The following is an 18,956-nucleotide window of genomic DNA, read 5'->3' on the forward strand; positions in this document are numbered from 1 at the left end:
TAAAACAGAACAACTTTTTAACAATGCCTCTGTTAAACAAAGGGTACATGAGGGGATGCCTCAGATCACCATTTCCTTTTGCTGGGCTTGCTCTTTTCCATTTCCCTATGTCCCCTTCCAACCATAGCTGTGAGCTCTAATAATAAAATAAAAAAGATTTAAAAGGGCCTGGAAAACAAAAGCGTTTGCTTCAAAATCTGGGGTGGAAAAAAAAAAATAGGGTCTGGGAAAAAGATCAGAAAATATCTAGCCTCATCCTACTAAACAATGAACAGCCTCTTCCTCCTCTGTGTGCATGTGTGCTGGGGGGGGCTGAATGCTGCTCACCAGAAGGGAGTGAGTCTGTATAGTGGCTGGGTGTGCAGGAGCCATGGGGCTTCATGCCCAGGTGCCAGGAGGACAGAAGTGTGAGTGTGGATGTGCACAGGGCCACCCAGGCAGTGGGCAAGGCACCAAGACCATTCCCAGCTCCCTGTGCCTGGCAGGTGAAGCCCTCCTTGTGGTCAGGGCATGGGGACATCCCCACTGCTCAGGCCACATGGGACCCTGTGGAGCTGAACCACCTCTGCTCAGACCAAGTGGCTCATAGGCACAGAAATCATGACTGCTAATCAGTAAGCACTGGCAGACTGTTCCCTGCTCGGGTGCTTTGCCTCCCTGGCCAGGAAGGAAGATTTCTTACTGAATCATCTTAATAAAATTCCAAATTTGGTCTGCTTGCAAAAGGGCTACCAAAAACTCAGAGCTTCCTTTAGAGTTTAGAAACTCTGCAGTCATGAAGAGAAAAGATCACCTGAGCCCTGGTTACTCTTTTCAACCTCACAGAGATGAGTAGGTAAGTGTCCATCCAAAAAGAAAGAGTGAAAGAGAGAAAAAGAGACAAAAAAAAAAAAAAAAAAAAAAGAAAAAAGAAAAAGAAGAAAAGAATAAAGGAAATAAAGGAAATGAGAAAAGATCAAAGAAAAAAAGAGAAAACAGAAAAGAAGAAAGAGAAGAAAAAAGTTTGGACTGAAAAGCACTTTATCATGCAGAAAATAACAAATGTATGCAGTAGCCTGCCAAGCAGGGTTACTGAAGTAAAAACACACTGTTCGCTTGTGGACAAGAATCATATGATCACTTTGGGAAACTGAGTGTTGAATATGGAAGCAGTATCTGGCTTTTCTCCTAAAAAAAGGTTTAAAAGGGTGAGATGCTGAACAAACTCTTCTTTACACCCGCAGGCTATTTCTGTAGCTCCCAGTAGCCTAAGTAGGCTAAATGTTACCAACTATGCTTTTGCCCAGGGTGATATCGACATCATGTAGCTGTGGCCTGATTTCTGATAGCAGGGAGAGATGGAGCCCCGAAAGAGATCAGAGCTGTAAGGAGGATCTTCTAAAATCCTCCTAAAGAGCTCAGGAAAGCCCAGCTCCTGCACTATCAGCCACTTTGTAGTCTGTGAAAAAAAGCAGTGAGGTTATAAAAAAAAGCCAAACAAGAGCTCTGCAGCCTTGTCCCACTGGGGCTGTCAGTGGGTGAAGGTTGTTTTAGAAGAGCCTATTGCTGCTAACTCTGTGAGCTGACAGTGGTAAATGAGGGTTAGTAACTGCGCAGAAGCAGGACTTCCCTGTAAAAGGAACAATGCCCCTAACATAAAAATTAAGAAAGAAAGAAGGAGAGATACAGTTTGCAATGGAGAACAAGTGCTGTTTTCCCAAGATTACCACTGACAGACCAATTGCTGAACCTTCAGGCTATCCCATCCTTGATGAGCCACGATTTGAAGCTAGAAGCATCCAGGATTTGCGTGGTGGAGTACAGTGGGATCTAGGAGCAGGAGCACTAAAGTGAGCCCAGGTGGGATGGTGAGGCCCTGCTAACTGGTGTGTCTTGTCTTTTTATGCCACTACAAGTAATTTTGCCTGATCCATGGTGCTGGTGAGAATGTCTGTGAGCTTTGAGGTTTGCTGCAATGGCATTGCTACACAAGTGCTAGGACAGTAATACTGCCTTTTGTTCTGCTTTTCTTCTGGCCTTATGTCTCCTGCATCCTTTCCAATGCTGTAGCCAAGACTGAAGAAGTGATCTTCAATATACCTTCCCTCACAGTATCTCCCTGTCCTCTGTTGATTTGAACAATACTCCTAGGGTACACCAGGGGTGTTTAAGCTCAGAGTGTCTACCACGTAGTTCTCCCATTCCGCTGCTTAATAAAGGGGACCAAGGGCCGTGCAGCAGCTGTGCATCACTCACCAATGGACCACATGCAGCTTTCAGGTCCTGCCTTCCTCAGTTCTCTCCCACTGTCTTTTACCCATCCACCTGGGAAGGGGATGCTCAGGCTGGATTGTACAGTGGGAGGCCTATGCAGATTATATCTGCCCAGGGAGTTATGGAGCAGGGTTTCTGAGGCTGCAAGACTATGCTGTTAGTAATAGTTTTGCTCTAGCTGCAGCGGTTGGCTAAGGAGCTAAACCTGTCAGGGTCAGTGTCTGCATCTGCATGGGGCTTAGAGGCTGGGGCAGCAGCAGTCCTATGCTACCTGGAGCCTGGCTGCTGGACTGATTTCTGCAGGGAGGGGGTGAGCGCATGTCTGTCCCCCAGGCCATGACAGCTGAGGTTAAGTGGGAAGTTAGTGCCATTTCCTAAGGACAGGGAGCACACCTGGAGATGGTGCTGCCCAATACTCAGCATCTACATTGAGCCCTCTGTGCCCTGGGACCCTGGGACAGTTGCTCAGTGCTGGAGATTAGGTTGCCCGGGCTGTTTTGTCTTGTGTTGCACTGAAACACCAAAGCCCAAAAGGTTAGGATGTGTGGGCATGGCTCATAGGGGTTTAAGGCACAGGGAGCTTGAGGCTTGAGGTTCCAACAACAAAATTTGTGCTGGGAGTAATAGGAAACATCAGGCTCTGGGGCTGATCACTGGACACCTTCAGACTCACCTTTACGCACCAAGCAAGGGTCTCCCCTGAGAGGCAGACAAGGTGAGTCTTGGGAAGGCATCATTGTTACCCCTGGAAAATAAGCCCTTCCTAGCTGGTAGCTGAAGGTTCTTTTTCCCTCTTATTGCAGGAATAATGGGAAAGTGCCATGAAGACAATGGGAAGAGGCTGAAAAGGAAGGATTCCAGAAAAACACATGCTTGTAAGTGAAATTCCTCACTCCTGCTGCTTCCCATGAGGAGACACCCGATTGTCACTGCAGGTAAGTCCTAAGCAACAGCTACTCCCACGTCATGCTGGGATGGGGCAAGGCAGCGCTCAGCTCCCCTGTCTCAGGTGTGTGTTGTGTATGTATTTGTTGTGGGTCTTGGTTTTATGTAATTTTTCTCTGCTCTGCCTTTCAGACCCACTGATCTTCGTATGCATGTGGATCGTTGGATCTGCCTTGAGTATGAAAGAGAGAGCAGAAGTTTGTACACCCCTATGAGGAGAGCTGTTCAGCAGCTTTTTGTTTTAATACTCTTACTAGTCTCAGGCAATTTTCCATTCCACATTTTAGAGAGTGGGAAAGGAAAACATGTAGTTGTCTTATCCTTTGATAGCAAGGGATTAGCTTAAGCACATGGATAAAGAACATCAGGGATGCAGATGGCAATGGAAGAACAAAAGTAACCAGAAGAGACTGGGAAGACAGAAAGCACCAGTGTTCCTTTTCATAGAAGATAATAATAACTAAAAAATCTTATATGACCATTCTTCCTTCAAACAAGCAAGTAATACCCAGTGTCAAGTCTGATCAGTCCACACCCAGTGGACTGGGACAGACCTGAGTGCAGTATAAGATAAAGAAATTTGGGCACCAAAGACTATAAAGCTGTGTTATTAGCACAGCTTTGCAATGAGAGGTTTGTTTTCTATGCTGTGCTGTATCAAAGCTCATTTCGTAATTGTAAAATGTAGATGACTTCTCCCTGGTTGCAGCGTCACAACACACACCATAAACTGCTGTGATCCTCTCAAAGCTAATAGGAGCTAGATAAGATCAGAGTTTTCAGGACATGAGCTGTTTTTACAGCTGAATAATGGGTTCCACCTTCCCCCCCCTTTTTTTTCTTCTTTTCTTTTTTTTAAATACCCAGTGTTACTATCAACTTGTTTAGGCACAGCAGGGAGGGCATTTCTCTGCGGTGCTGTATATTAGAAGAGGGTAACAGAGTCTACCATAGGGCTTCAAAGCCTTCAAAGCAGCAAACACGTCTCAACCTTTCATAAGGTGCATAAGGAGCACACCTAACTTCCAACCTGATGGCAGCAGTTAATGTCAGCCACGCACAGCTGTGTGCGGCTGCAGGAGTGATACTGACCCTCCTGCAGGGTCCCGGGCCTCCACGCTACCTCCATGCCCTAGGTCTCCATCTCTCCATGCTCTAATACCCTCTACAGAACATCTCTCACCGAGTTTTGCATAGGACAAGACTCTGTAGGAGGAAGTGGGTGGGCAGGGTGCGAGCCCCAGGAGTTTTCCATCTGCAGCCCAGAGCCAGGTGGGATCTCAGGGTGGCCATGCACCCAGCTCTCACTGCCAACCCACAGGCTTCAGTGTGTAACCATGTCAGATACGGTGGTTGGAGGAGTCTTTGTAGAGCAGAGATTATACCATAAGGATTAGCATTGTATGCCCAGAACTTCTTACACTTGTTTCCAATCACCCAGCAGGAGATGTTGTTTATTTGGCAGGCACATGCAAACACTCTAGCAGGGCAACCGAAGCAGACCTTTCCACTTAGAAAGTTTCTGCTCACTGCACCACTTTGTTAATGTAAATCCATTATAACTGGATCAACAACAGCCACACTGAATGCCTCGATTCTTCCACCCAGCAAACAGGCTGCTGGGCTGAGTTCTTCATGGCCAAAACCCAAGCCCTACCAACCTTGTCCTATTTGAAATAGATATTCAGTGAGGGGGGAGACAGGCAGGAAAGACTTCTCTTAAATACATCCATATGGGCCTTGCCTTTCAGCTTTTTAGTTTTATTCAGTAAACTAAGACACAAGTCACGTAGCTAGGCCAGCTGAAAACTCAAGTATCTGTTGCATGTCGGAGCTTGTGGGCATTTTCTTTAAAGTATGATAGTTTTGGGCCATGTTCCCACAAAGGGATTAACCAGAGAAAGAGTCTTATTGCACAGCTCTCTCTATGAGTCTGGGTGCTAAGCTGCCTTTCATGTTTTATGAGCACTATACTCTTGTAGATACAGCAGGACAGACATAAAACTAGCTTTGCTTGTGGGACCTTTTCTAAGGGCATTAAGTTCTGCTTCAGTTTTTCTGCTTGTTGTTATCACATGTTTAACACCAGGGCACTCTGAAGTGAGCATTGAATGATTGGGCTGCCAAAGAAAGTCCATTTAGAGAGTTATGTTAACAGGATGGCATTGCAAACCAGATCAGACTCACCTTATATTGACCCTTTAATTTGACTGAATGCAATATTTGGAGAACTGAAATTGCAGCTGTCAGAAGAACAGATACAAAGCAACTGTGTGAGCTGTGAGAGAAACACTACCAAGATCTTTGTATGCTCTTCAGGTAGTATCTGAAGCACTCGGTGGCTTCATAAGTACAATGTTCCAAGAAGTACCTTCATGGCTCACATCTAAGGTTAACTGCATCCATTAAATGATTTTCCTTTATTTTAAGCATCAGTTCCTGGAGTTTATAAAGGGCATGTAAGAATATTGTATGTACTATTACATGGCAAAGCCTTGCACAGCCCCAGGTGTGGCTGGGATCCTTTTCCTGTGCTGGGGAAAAGCAGCAGGGGAAAAGCAGCACTGGAGCCCTCCTTTCACCTCTTATGTCATTCCAAGCACAAGGTGGATCCCTTCCTAATGCCTGTTCTCAGAGCCAGGGGCAATCCTAAAAAACTTCTCAGTATTCACCATAGTACTGCATGTTAGGTGCTCAATGGATTGAATGACTTAAGCTCAGATGAAGTCCCTGTGGTGTGATGAAGTAATTTAGAAAGGTCTTCTTACAATGTACTGAGGAGTTCCATGAAGCATGAAACAAAAGTTTACATGATCTACTTTTGGAATTATTATTAGCTGTCATCGCTGCACTAGCTATCCAAAATGCTTTGGTTTTACCTTATTTTTCTCACAGGACAAACTTTTTTATAAATAAAATCCCTACTTTTGGTAGTACCCCAGTTCTGCTGCTATCCCTAAGTGCAGCATGATGCTTTGAGCATTACCCGGGTAGCTCAGTTGCATACTGCCAACTTGTCTCGTGGTCTGTGGAGACCACTGCATCTGGAGCACATCCTTGCAGTTTCCACAATCTCGCCTTTGAGAAGGCTCTGACTGGAAAGGCAGACTTGGTTGCTATTCTTCATTAGTGGTTCCTGAGACCTCCACTACTATGGGAAATGAGTATGATGGGAGTACTTATGGCAGAGCAGAAGGCTCAGCTGCAGCCTTGCACAAGTGATCCCATCAACTTCTGTCTCAGCCAAGTAGGATGTTGCCCTGCCTGTTTTGCAATGTAAAACATCAAGATAAATATTCCGAAGAAGCCCATTGATATGTCAGGAAGATCTAGGATTTCAAAAAGGATGATAGGCTGAGAAAGTTGGGGCTGTTCAGCCTGGAGAAGAGAAGGCTGCATGGAGACCTCATAGCAGCCTTCCAGTATCTGAAGGGGACCTATAAAGATGCTGGGGAGGGACTCTTCATTAGGGACTGTAGTGACAGGACAAGGGGTAATGGGTTAAAACTAAAACAGGGGAAGTTCAGGTTAGATATAAGGAAGAAATCCTTTACTGTAAGGGTGGTGAGGCACTGGAATCGGTTGCCCAGGGAGGTTGTGAATTCTCCATCCCTGGCGGTGTTCAAGGCCAGGTTGGACAGAGCCTTGGGTGACATGGTTTAGTGTGAGGTGTCTCTGCCCATGGCAGGGGGATTGGAACTAGATGATCTTGAGGTCCTTTCCAACCCTAACCATTCTATGATTCTCCAATGTTCTATGGCTTTCAATCAGGCTGTAATTTCATTCAGGTTTTGTGTTAGCCAGCAAAACCACATCAAAAAGAATGAAGCCTTGAAGGCTTTTGAGTGGTCTGTTAGTACTGCTTAGAGAGAATCCAGCAGAACATGTGAATATTAATCACAGCTAGGTTTCAGCTGGGATAAAAGAAGGAAAAGAGATTGCCAGTAAGCAGCTCAAATCCTGTCAGTTTTAGGGGGAGCTCCTAGGCAATGTTAAGTTTTCTGAGCATATGGAGGGATGAACAAATCTAAACAGTTCTTCAGTAACACTTGAGGTCTGGCTAGGCAAGGCATGGCCTCTGCTGCTTCAGCTGTGCCTTAGATGCAAGGAGTTGTGCAAGCAGGAATTTCAGGACTTCTCCTGCAGGTGAGTCATTAGTTGTCATGTACATGTGAAGGACTCTATCCAGAGTGGTTGTGATCTGTGCAGACCCAGCTGCTGTGGGGCTTTGATGGTTACATGACAGATGCAGTCATATTTTTCTGGTTTTGCTGTGATGAAAAGGGAGTATTGAATTGACAAGGAATACAGTATGACCTTGAGGGACTGCTGGTAAGAAATGAGGCTGGAGAGTGCCTTGGTTCACCACGTAAACTCAAGCTTCCGCTTAAATGCCTGGATTTACAAAGTGCTGTGCCTGAAACATAATTCATAACTTCAGGACCCTCACTCTGTGCAGAACTGTGAGGGGAGAGTGTGGCCTTAGTCTTTCCTGGCTGATGCTTGGTATTTAGCAAACTAAACTTCATCTCTCACAGGCTGACTGCGAGTTAAGTGCTAAAATACTACAAGCAGTATGAGAGACCAGTGTGTAACTGGGTGAGTAATGCACTGTCCATCCAGGAGAAGCTATGCTGTGTGAGAATAGAGGGGAGAGCCGAGTTCAGTATCAAGGGGCCTCCATCTCATCCAAGCCCATGCTCAAAGCAGGGCTAGCTTCACAGTTTCATCAGCTTGCTCAGGGTTATGTCCCATCTATTTCTGAGACAGGGATTTCAAAACTTCTCCAGGCAAAAAGTTCCAGTGCTTGACCACAGCCACAGTGGAAAAGTTTGTTCATTTTTTTCTTTTATCTTGTCAGGATTTCCTTTACTACAGCTCATGACCATTTGTATCCTGTTGCTGTGCATCTATGAGAAGAATCCAGCTCTGTGGGATCATCCATACCCCTGCACTGCCAAGCAATATAAGGGAATTGCAGTTGGGCATTCACGCCCTGCAAAAATAAAGGTAGGTGTAAGTCACAGAAATTCTATGTTATGAGCCGTTACTGCTTGTTCAGGCCTTGTGACTGTGTGACCAAAAACGACCACTCCTCCTTCTGCTTGTAGATGCTCAGTACCAATACTCATACTGCACTGAATGTATATATATATATATATTTTTTTTTTCTCTCCAGTAATTGCCTGTGTCTTGTGACCCTTTAGCACTCCAAGCACTGTCCGAGGTGGCCACCACAAACTGTGGTTATGGGACACTGAGAACACAAACGTAAACTCCTTGATCAGCTGCTTCTTGATCTTTCTTCATGTCTTTGTTTAGCCAAACTTTTTCAACATAACACTTTACTGGCAGTTCTCCCTAAGAAGCTGTTTTTAAAATGGGGTTTATAGGGCTCATAAAGCAGGAGGTGATTCTAGGAGACCTCATTAGGGATACTTAGGATGTTTCCAGATTATGAAATGGAGACCTGGGGAAAGACAGAGCATAGTTCTGTGTGGAAATACTAGATCAGGACCAGCTGGTAACAATTCTGACATATTGTCAGGGACAGCTTAAGAAGCTTTGCCTTTTTAATCAGATGATTAAAATCTACTGTGCTCATAAAGTGCTGTGACAGGGTAGCTATATCACTTCTAATTCAACAGCCAACTACAGTAGTTTGGAGATTTTCGCACTGAATCCCCTTTTGTGCCATGAGCATACCTACGCTTTACCTACCTGGAAAAATTACCATTTTATTTTCTTTCAGAGCCCATCCCTATCAAAGGAATCCTTGTTTGCCTTCTTCCATCCTGTGAACATTTTCTCTCCACAAAATCTCTAGGACTCCCACCCAGAAACTGGGTATCAGCGCTTAACCTCATGCAGCAGCTGAAGGTCTGCTATATTGCGTTGTCTGGCTTCACCAGGCATGGCTAAAGGATAATCCAGTGACCGCTTGCTGCCCTGACAGTGGGACGTGTGTCCAAGACAGGGATTTTTAGCAGTACCCACTGATGTAGCCAGACACAGGAGTGATATCCAAAACGTTTAATTGTGGAAGTCCAGTCCTTCCAGAAGACCACTCATTTCCACACTAAGTTGCACAGGAAGCTGCTTGGCAAGTGGTTGGTCATTTGCTGTCATCCTATTGTGCTCCTGAACTATTTTTGTGAGAAACGCTCCTCCTGGGACTAGAGTAATAAGCAATTGCCTCCATCCCTGTGACCCCATCACACTGTACCAAGGACAGTTGCTGTGGTTTTTGACTAGCATTTCCATCCATCTGTTCTTCTCACAAAACTGTTTCTGAATAATTTCTTCATTCTCTGCTCTCTGTGTTCCGTACATAATTGTTTTCCTGTTGTGTCTTCTTGTACACTTCATGCTTTCCACAACTCTCTACTTTTCTTGGCCATGAACTCCACAGAAGCTTTCACACTGCTCAGAGTGGAGTTGCCTTTGGGGCCATCCTATGCTCAGCTGAGTGAAATAAGGATGGTGAGGTGGAAAGTAAGGGTTTTATCTGAGACAGGAGCTACAGTGCACGTATGTGTCACTGCTACGAGGGACAGGAAAGGAATATGAATATTCCCTTCTGCTCAGGAACCAGTTAGGGATTGCTGTGCCAGAGGGAAGCAGGAGTAGTTTCCCCCCTACCACTATCTTCTGCCTCTTAGAACTGCTCCTCTCTGCACCCATTTTAAGAAATCCTTCCCACAGGGTTTATATTGTCTTTCTTACACTCCAAAGCCATGCACTAGATTGACTTGCCAAAATCAGTAACACTCTCAAACCCAAGATATTAGTTGCAGGTTTATTTTTCTGGAACTGTATCAAAAGTTCTTGTTTAAGATATTAACTATAAATTGTTGTTCTTTATTAGGACTAAGAAATACTTTATTTACTAGATGGAAAACTATTCTGACTCAAGAGATAAATGTTCTTATGGAGTGCTGCTTTTGTATAGGCAAGCCTGGAGGGATGGGCTGGCAGATTCTTTTTAATCCCTTTGGAAGTGGGGTTGTGGAGAGGGATTATTTCTTCAAGGAAAAATGCAGATTTGGCATCCTAAAGCTATTTGTCTGAACTTGCTGGGTAGCGTGCATTCTGTTGTTCTATGCTAGATGAATAGAAGGGAATCAGGCATCTCTGTAACTTACTCAATAGCCAGTTCAATAGGAATGTGGAAGACCCAGTTTTGAAAACCTTCTGTTCCTGAGAAGGGTTTTCATCTCCTTTCCCTCCTCCTCTCCTCCCAGCTCCTCTAAGGACAAGGTACTAACTATGAGGCTAAAGGGTATTTGCAGGCAGACCTTCCTCAGGGTGAGTTGGTGGTGCTATGCCATCCATTATTAACATGCAGATATTCATAGGAAAAAAGTAAGCGACAGGACATGCACTGAGAGGTGAGACATGCTGAGAGTAGGAGATGCAATCCAACTCCTCCTCACAGCAACAGCCCTGTGTTTTCCACAAAGCTCTGCACTGTGAACAACGGAGGGAGGAGCTGTGTCTGGCCAACCCTTACCACTTGAAGAGGAAGGCATGCAAAAGGCAGATGATAAAAAGGAAATAACTTTACATGGAGTTTGTATTTGAACCTAAATTTTCCACAGCTTGGGTAAATGTCCTTGCCATTTGACTGAAGGAGGGTGTGTTTGGGGGACCTAGCACCAGTACTGACTGAAATGTTTGGTTTAGGGCCTGCCAAGTGTTTGCTTGTTTTGGAATTAAATGTGGAATTTTTTTCCAAGAAAACAAAACCAAAATTTCCAGTGATCCGCTCTTTATCTATTTAGGCCAGCTCCTGAACAGAATATATTCGTATCAGGACACATGATGCACCTAAAAGTGAAGTGCTCACACAGATGCAAGCTAGACAAAAGCAGTAACCCAGGACTTCAGCTTGCTGTGCCAGTGCTTCCCAAGTATCTTCAGGAGGACAGAGATGCTTTTTATGCCTTGCACGAGAAATTAGTTCTTGGAAGTAAAGAAAAAGTATTTCCTCTCTCTTTGTTTTCCTCATCTCAGATGTTTTGGACCATGATGAAGTAGGGCTTGTTCCTATAGGCGTAGCCATCTATTCCAGTGAATTTTGATTTGGTTCGTTGCTAAATAATCTGAAATAATTCAAGAAATCAGAAAACCGTGACTATAAGCAAATGAAGAGACTGTATTCCTCTTGCTCATTCTCATGGTCACTTGCTGCAGACAATGATACAAAACATACATAATTTATTTTTGTGTGCTTGGCTTGCTGCACTTCTTGTGATATCTGAAGATTTATACATACTGTCCTGGGTTCAGCAGTAGCAGTTTTTTTTTCTCCTTCTTAGTGGCTGGTGCAATGCTGTGTTTTTGATTTTTGGCCTGGGAACAGTGCTGATAACGCCGATGTTTTCAGTTGTTTCTCAAATGTTTGGTCTGACCGAGGACTTTCTGAGCCTCATGCTCTGCCAGGGAGGAGGGGAACCTCGGAGGAAGCAGAGACAGGACACCTGACCTAAGCTAGCCAAACGGGTATTCCATACCGCAGCACGTCATGCCCAGGATGTAATCGAGAGTTACCCAGAAGGGCTAGGGACTGCAGGGTTGGACAAGGTATTGGTCAGTGCTCGGCTGGGGGGAGTGGGGCGAGTTATCGGTCGGCTGATGTTGAGGTGTTGTGTTCTTTCCTCTTGTTATTTCCTTTATCATTATTATTATTGGTGGTAGCAGTAGTGGTTTGTGTTATACCTTAGTTACTAAACTGTTCTTATCTCAACCCATGGGAGTTGCATTCTTTTCGATTCTCCTCTCCGTCCCTCCAGGAGCAGGGGGAGGGCAAGAAGCGGGGGGGGGGGGGGGGAGTGAGAGAACGAGCTGTGTGGTTGGGTTTAAACCACGACAATACTATGTAAGAAATCTCCCTTCCTTCCCTCCTTCCCTCCTTCCTTCCTCCCTTCCTCCCTTCCTCCCTTCTTCCTCCCTCCCTCCCTCCCTCCCTCTCTCCCTCTATCCCTCTCTCCCTACCTCCATCTCTCTGTCTGTACCTACCTCCATCCTTCCCTCCCTCCCTCCCTCTCTGAATACTAACCATAACCCTAAATTTTACAATATCCTGTAGTTGAAGCTGATGTCCTGCAGAAGGATGGGTGTCCGAGATGTGAAAGGTGTTGAAGGAGTAATGTTGGTGCAGTGCAATGCTCTACTTGTTATGCCTTTGACAGCTGCAGTATCTCTGGAACTGCAGTCTTTGTGGCTCTCTGAATCCTAACCCTAACCATAACCCTAATTTTTATGATATCCTGGAGTTTGGGCTTACATCCTGTACCAGGATGTGCATCCCAGATGTGAAACGTAGTGAAGGAGCAATGTTGGTGCAGTGCATGCTCCACTTAGCGTGCCTTTGGCAGCCACAGTATCTCTGAAGCTGTAGGATTTGTGTCTCTCTGAATCCTAAAGCTAAACTTTAATTTTCATGAAATCCTGTAGCTGAGACTGATGTCCCACAGCAGGATGGGTGTCCCATATGTGAAAGGTATCGAAGGATCAGTGCTGGTGCAGTGAGTTCTCCCCTTGGCATGACTCTGGCAGCCACAGGATCTCTGGAGCTGTAGGCTTTGTGGCTCTCTGAATACTAACCCTAACCATAACCCTAATTTTATGATATCCTGGAGCTGAGGCTAGTGTACTGCAGCAGCATGCTTGTCCTGGATGTGAAAGGTATTGAAGCAACAATGCTGGTGCAGTGCCATGCTACCTTTGGCATGCCTTTGGCAGTCGCAGTATCTCTGGAGCTGTAGGATTTGTGGCTCTCTGAATCCTAATCCTAATCTTAACGCTAATTTTTGTGATATCTTGGAGCACAGGATGATGTCCTGCAGCAGGATGCTTGTCTTGGATGTGAAAGGTGTTGAAGCAGCAATGTTGGTGCAGTACCATGCTCCCTTTGGCATGCCATTGGTAGCCGCAGTATATCTGGAGCTGGAGGCTTTGTTGCTGTCTTAGTACTAATCCTAACCATAACCCTAATTTTATGATATCCTGGAGCTTGGGCTGATGTTCTGCAGCAGAATGGGTGTCCCATATTTAAAAGGTGTTGGAGGAGCAATGTTGGTGCAGTACTGTGCTCCCCACAGCGTGCCTTTGGCAGCCACAGTATCTCTGGAGCTATAGTCTTTGCGGCTCTCTGAATCCTAACCCTAACCATAACCCTGATTTTTATGATACCCTGGAGCACAGGATATCATCCTGCAGCAGGATGCTTGTCCTAGGTGTGAAAGGTGTTGAAGGAGTAATGTTAGTGCAGTGCTGTTCTTTCTTTCTTCATGGTATCTTTAAATTTAGGGTTATTAGGGTTACCAGAAAGAAAAGAAGAAAAACATAGAACAAAAGAAAAAAAGACAGAAAGCAAGACAGAAAGCAAGAAAGAAAGACAGACTGAAAAGCAAGGAAGAGAGATTGTTTCTTCCTTTCTTTCATGCGTGCTTGCTTTAGTTCTTTTTTTTTTTTCCTTTTTGCCTTCTTTTCAAAGAAGCAAAATGGTTTGCTTCTTTGGAGGGGAAACAACTGAACTCCCTCTGGGATTTTTGAAACAAGGCCACGTGAAACACTAGGCTTTTATTTGCAAAGTTGGCCATGTAAATTTCTGCTGAAAACTGAGACTTTCTTCCAGGTGTGTCTTTAACCTGTCATTCTACTGTAACATAAAAATCTGGCCCTCACAAGCTTCTTCCATTATAGCAGTAGAGCAATTGTTAGGAAATTTATACTCACAGGAAACAAACAAGACGGGATATTCAGTCCTTGCAGTGAACTTGCCTGCCTTCAGAGATATGAGCACTGTTGCAAAAGCAGCTTAGGGCACCTACATATGTAGGGAAGTCATATAAAAATCATTAGTGGTCCTTGAAAGTATATGCTTTATATAATGCAACTTTAGCAGAAAAAAATCTGGTCCATCAAGAGTGGGAAACAACTGGCATTTGCGAGAGAAAGGTTTCCAAATGTGATTAATGTGATTGTAGTCTGGAGTACATGTGCATGTAGGGGTAGACTGGGGTAGGAGGGAGGATATTGCCAAAGAATCCATTCTTTAGCCTGAGGAGGTTTTGTCTTATTCTGTGGATGTTTCAGCTGATTTAAAATATTACTGTTCTGATTTTAAAGCCCTTGGGAACAGGTCTGTGTGTGCATTTCTGGTAGCCCTACTGAACATCCTCTGCATGGTCAAAGATGAAGGTTCAGTTTAAATGATCAACCTCATTTCTTATCTGCACCAAATGATGTAAAAATCTCAAAATATGTCTTTTCACATTGGCAATTTTGCCTTGGTAGTTAGCCTGAGCATCTGATCTTTCCTTACCTCCAAGTAGCATAGTTCACGCACTCTTCAACCCTCTCCTCACAAAATCAACAATGCTTCAAGTGTGCTTGTGTGAAACCTGTCTGCAATCATGCCTGCACTCTCACCCACTGGGGGGAAAATGATGTTTTATACCTGGAATAATTGGTTTCAGTTCCTTAGCTAAGTAAAACTAGTGGAAACTGCTCCAGACCCCGTGTCCTGCCTACCCAGGGACCCTGTGTCTGCTCCTATCGGCCAGGAGGTTTAATCCTCCTCTGAGAAACTTTATTTATGGGTTTCTGACTTGGAAAAAGTCTTTTGCTCTCCTTTTTCCTCAGCTCTTTCTGATGGCACAGCTAGTTAGACTGAACATTCTGTGGCTTTAGCTTATGAGACACAAGAGCCTTAACCAACTAATGTATATTTTATGCTGCGTTTCTTGTCATAGATGTATCTTGTCTATGATTCACTTATACTTTGTAGTGAATATACAGGTACAATACAAAATACATAGAATCAATTTAAAGAGATGCTTTTTTTTTTTATAATACTGAGTACTGTCACAATCAGGATTAGGTCCTTTCTCCCACAAGGACTTAAAATTCTGCTGAAGTTCTGCATGTTGTTTCCCCTCTTAGATTGCTAAGTATAGACTGCAAGAATTTTCATTACTAGAAGATAAATACAGGAATAATCCTATTTCCGTCTCTTTAGCTATAGACTGCATTTCTAAACTGAAGCGACTGGAAATGTCCTAGCGACTGCGGATTTGTTCAGTGAATTAGGAAAACACTTTGAATTCAGGAATACGTACATTTAGTGAAAGATCTATTCATTTACCCTGGCAGAAAAATTTGGGCAGAATGGGCAGAATTTTGACAGCAAATGCTAGCACAACTCCCCACAGTAAACCTCTCCGATACCCTCAATAGCTGTGGGTTACTACTACCCTTGCTGCATATGCACAAAGCTTGCCATCTTCTCTTTCCCTACCCTTCTGCCGTATGCATCTCCTTCAGCCTGTACTCTGGAGGGTCCTTCTCTGCAGCCCCGGGCCTTACTCCACTCTCTACTCCAGGGCTGGCTGTCCCCTCAGCAGGTGAACTATGCCCCCCCTAGGCCTTGTTGCACACCACAGCTGTTGGCAGCTGGATTGTGACCCTATGGGACTTGAACACCAGTTGGTGAGCCTCTCATTTAAAGAAAATCTGTGCAGTGCTTGCTTTAGCCTGATAGGAGATGATGTTTTTTAGGTGTTGTCTGAAGAGGGTGTAGAGGAGGGCTGATGTCCTTGGATGATCTAGGGGAGTTTTAGAATCAAAGAATGGTTTGGGTTGGAAGGGACCTTAAAGATCATCTAGTTCCAACCCCCTGCCACAGACAGAGATACCTTCCACTAGACTGGGTTTCTCAAAACCCCATCCAACCTGTCCTGGAACACTTCCAGGGATGGGGCATCCACAGCTTCTCTGGGCAACCTGCTCCAGTGTCTCAGGCCCTCTGAGTACAGAATTCTTCCTAATACATAATCTAGGTCTCCCCTCTTTCAGTTTAAAGCCATTCCCTCTTGTCCTGTCATTACATGTCTTTGTAACAAATCCTCTCCAGCTTTCTTGTAGGGTCCTTTAGGTACTGGGAGGCTGCTGTAAGGTGAAGCTGTCCTCATGTCCTGCTCAGTACTGTGGGGCTGGAACTCTGATTGATTACCTTTTGGTAACACTGCCTTACTACCCTCTTATCTTACTCCCTTCATCTGAGAGCTTTCATACTCATATAAGAAACATTAGGTCCTCAAACACAGCTGAGCTCACCTACCAGTGTGCTCAGAGAAAGGATGTGTGCCCAGGCATGTGCTTGATCGCTGCATAAAGCTTCCTTCTCTGAGGACTGATGCTAGTGGAAGTGATGGTAGTGGAAGGAGAGGAAAAGAAGAAAACAGCAAGGACCACCTACATGTGTGCTTTGCTGAAGTGGAAGGTGTCTGCAACGGAAGACTAGCTCCACCTCTGAAATGATTCCATGTGGTATTGTCTGGTTTCTCCCCATATGCAAGGATCAGGTGCATGCTTGCTTTTTAATGGGCAAAAATCACATTAAAGTTTTAAAGTTAACAAGAAAAAAACAAAAGAGTCATGTTGCATTGTGCAGTGATAGTAACAATAAAGATTAATTGAAACAAACATTTTGAGAAGCTCTGTCAGTTATATACACATTTTTTCCTCTATGGAGAAATCTTTGTTCCAAGAATGAATTTCAAGGAAAAAAAATAAAGTAAAATCATACTTATCAGTGGGAACAAACCCCTGTTACTTACGGCTCTACTAAAAACTTCTGAGTTTTGGCTTCCAGAGTGTTCATGTGTTCATTTCACCGCTGGACTGCTCAGCGGTAGAGGAATATTTCAGATGTATGTTTAGGCTTTGCGGGTCTTTTGTTCCACTTTGTAAGCATCCCTTCCTTTGCCGGGGCAGAACCCCCCGAGACACCGGCTCCGGGCGGCGGACAGCAGGCGGCAGCCGGCGCTCGGGACTCGCTGTGGCTGCGCGGCGCGGCGCTGCTCGGCTCCGCTCGGCTCCGCCCGGCTCCGCCCGGCTCCGCTCGGCTCTCCGCGGCACACACAGATGGAGGGATAGGTCGAAGTCCTGGGCTGCTGTATGCGGTACTCACAGCTTTTGACGTTCATATCCTTGCACCTGATGTAACTGCTAAAATCTGACCTGCAGTATTATTGTTGCCTAAACCTTACAAGTCTGGGGTCAAAATACTTGGACAGACCCTAGTATAAAACCCCCAAAATAAAACCAGAACAACCAAACAAGAAAAAGAAAAAAGAGAAAAGAAAAGAAATGGGGAAAAAAAGAAAAGAAAAAAAAAGAAAAGAAAGGAGAAAAGAAAGAAAAGAAAAAGAAAAGAAGAAAAGAAAGAAAAGAAAAGAAGAGAAAAGAGAAAAGAAAAGAAAGGAGAAAAGAAAACAGAAAAGAAAGAAAAGAAAACAAAACAGAAAAGAAAGGAGAAAAGAAAAGAGAAAAGGAAAAGAAAAAAGAAAGAAAAAAAGAAAAAAAGAAAAGAAAAGAAAAGAAAAGAAAAGAAAAGAAAAGAAAAGAAAAGAAAAGAAAAGAAAAGAAAAGAAAAGAAAAGAAAAGAAAAGAAAAGAAAAAGAAAAAAAAAAAAAGAGAAAAGAAAAACCACCAAAACCAAGCACTGCTTGTTTTCTGCCTGAAAGCTTTCTGTGGCAGCCCTCAGGACCTTGTGGTAGGCTGAGGGAGCAGTTACAGCCAGTGTCCATCAGGATTTTTCAAGAAGTGTCTCTTGTTCTTATGGAAATCAGCAATGAAATTTCAGAATTCAGAGAAGTGTGATCTTACTTATTCCTGCTTTTCCCCTTTTTTGACTGCTAACCCTTCATGCTTCTGAGGATTTTGAGTTAAATCTTTCATATGCAGTCAGAGTATATCTCCTTCTAGCACAGTATCTCTTTTCTAGCAAAGCATGTCTTCTTCATGCTGTACACTTGGCTTGGGAAAGATGTCTACCTTTTTCTTCCATCTTTTTTTAAGGGCACACTCAATGTCATGTCACTGGGGCTACATGCCAATAACAATAAATACAAAGGGAGTAAATGACATTATTCTGTGTCACAAAACGAATAGGATTGTTGCTGTAAAACACAGTGCCACAGAAAACCATATGCTCTGTGCTGAGATAATTGAATGGACCCTAAGCATAATCCTATTAAGAAATTGATTGCAAAAATCTGAACTCAAATTGCAAACAAGGCTTTCTGTATGACATATCTTGTCCCATCCAGATGAAGGACCAGATGAATCCTACAACCAATTTAGACAAAAGCAATTGCAAAGCCCTACAGAAGATAACTGCATATTCTATTTGCAGTTTAAATTAAAGATTGAGACCTAGTCATGCAGACAGGCATAAGCAAATTCTTGGAGCTGATATGAGTTATTCTGCTGAATTACTTTATCCGGAGGATTATATAGATTATTTATTCTGTGGATTTTTGCGCTGGTTTGGCTCTACTACAATAACAGACTTGAGTGTTTAATTTGAATTTAAGTATCTATATTTCATTTGTTAAGCAAACATAGCATAGCTTCTGCTTTGTAACCTTGTGTGGTTTTGTATTTCTATACATACACATGGAGCTGAAGAAGCCAGTTTACCTTTGGAATCCATGTATGAGGGAACTTCAGTATTTTATTCACTAAATGTGGTCCATCCAATTTTCAAGATCCATTCAATTTTTCTCCATTTTTTTTTCACAGACAATTTGCAAGTGCTGATTGTGCTAACTCCTTCCCCCAAAAACATTATACTCAATCCAGCTGAACTTTTGGATGGCGTGAAATGAGGATGCAAGTTGTCTCTGTGAGCCTAGTTTCTACGCTGAGTGCTTAGGGGAACAGAATTGGTAGGAAAAAGACAC

This window comes from Lathamus discolor, chromosome 4 (genome assembly GCF_037157495.1).
Source record: "Lathamus discolor isolate bLatDis1 chromosome 4, bLatDis1.hap1, whole genome shotgun sequence".
Lineage (NCBI taxonomy): Eukaryota > Metazoa > Chordata > Aves > Psittaciformes > Psittacidae > Lathamus > Lathamus discolor.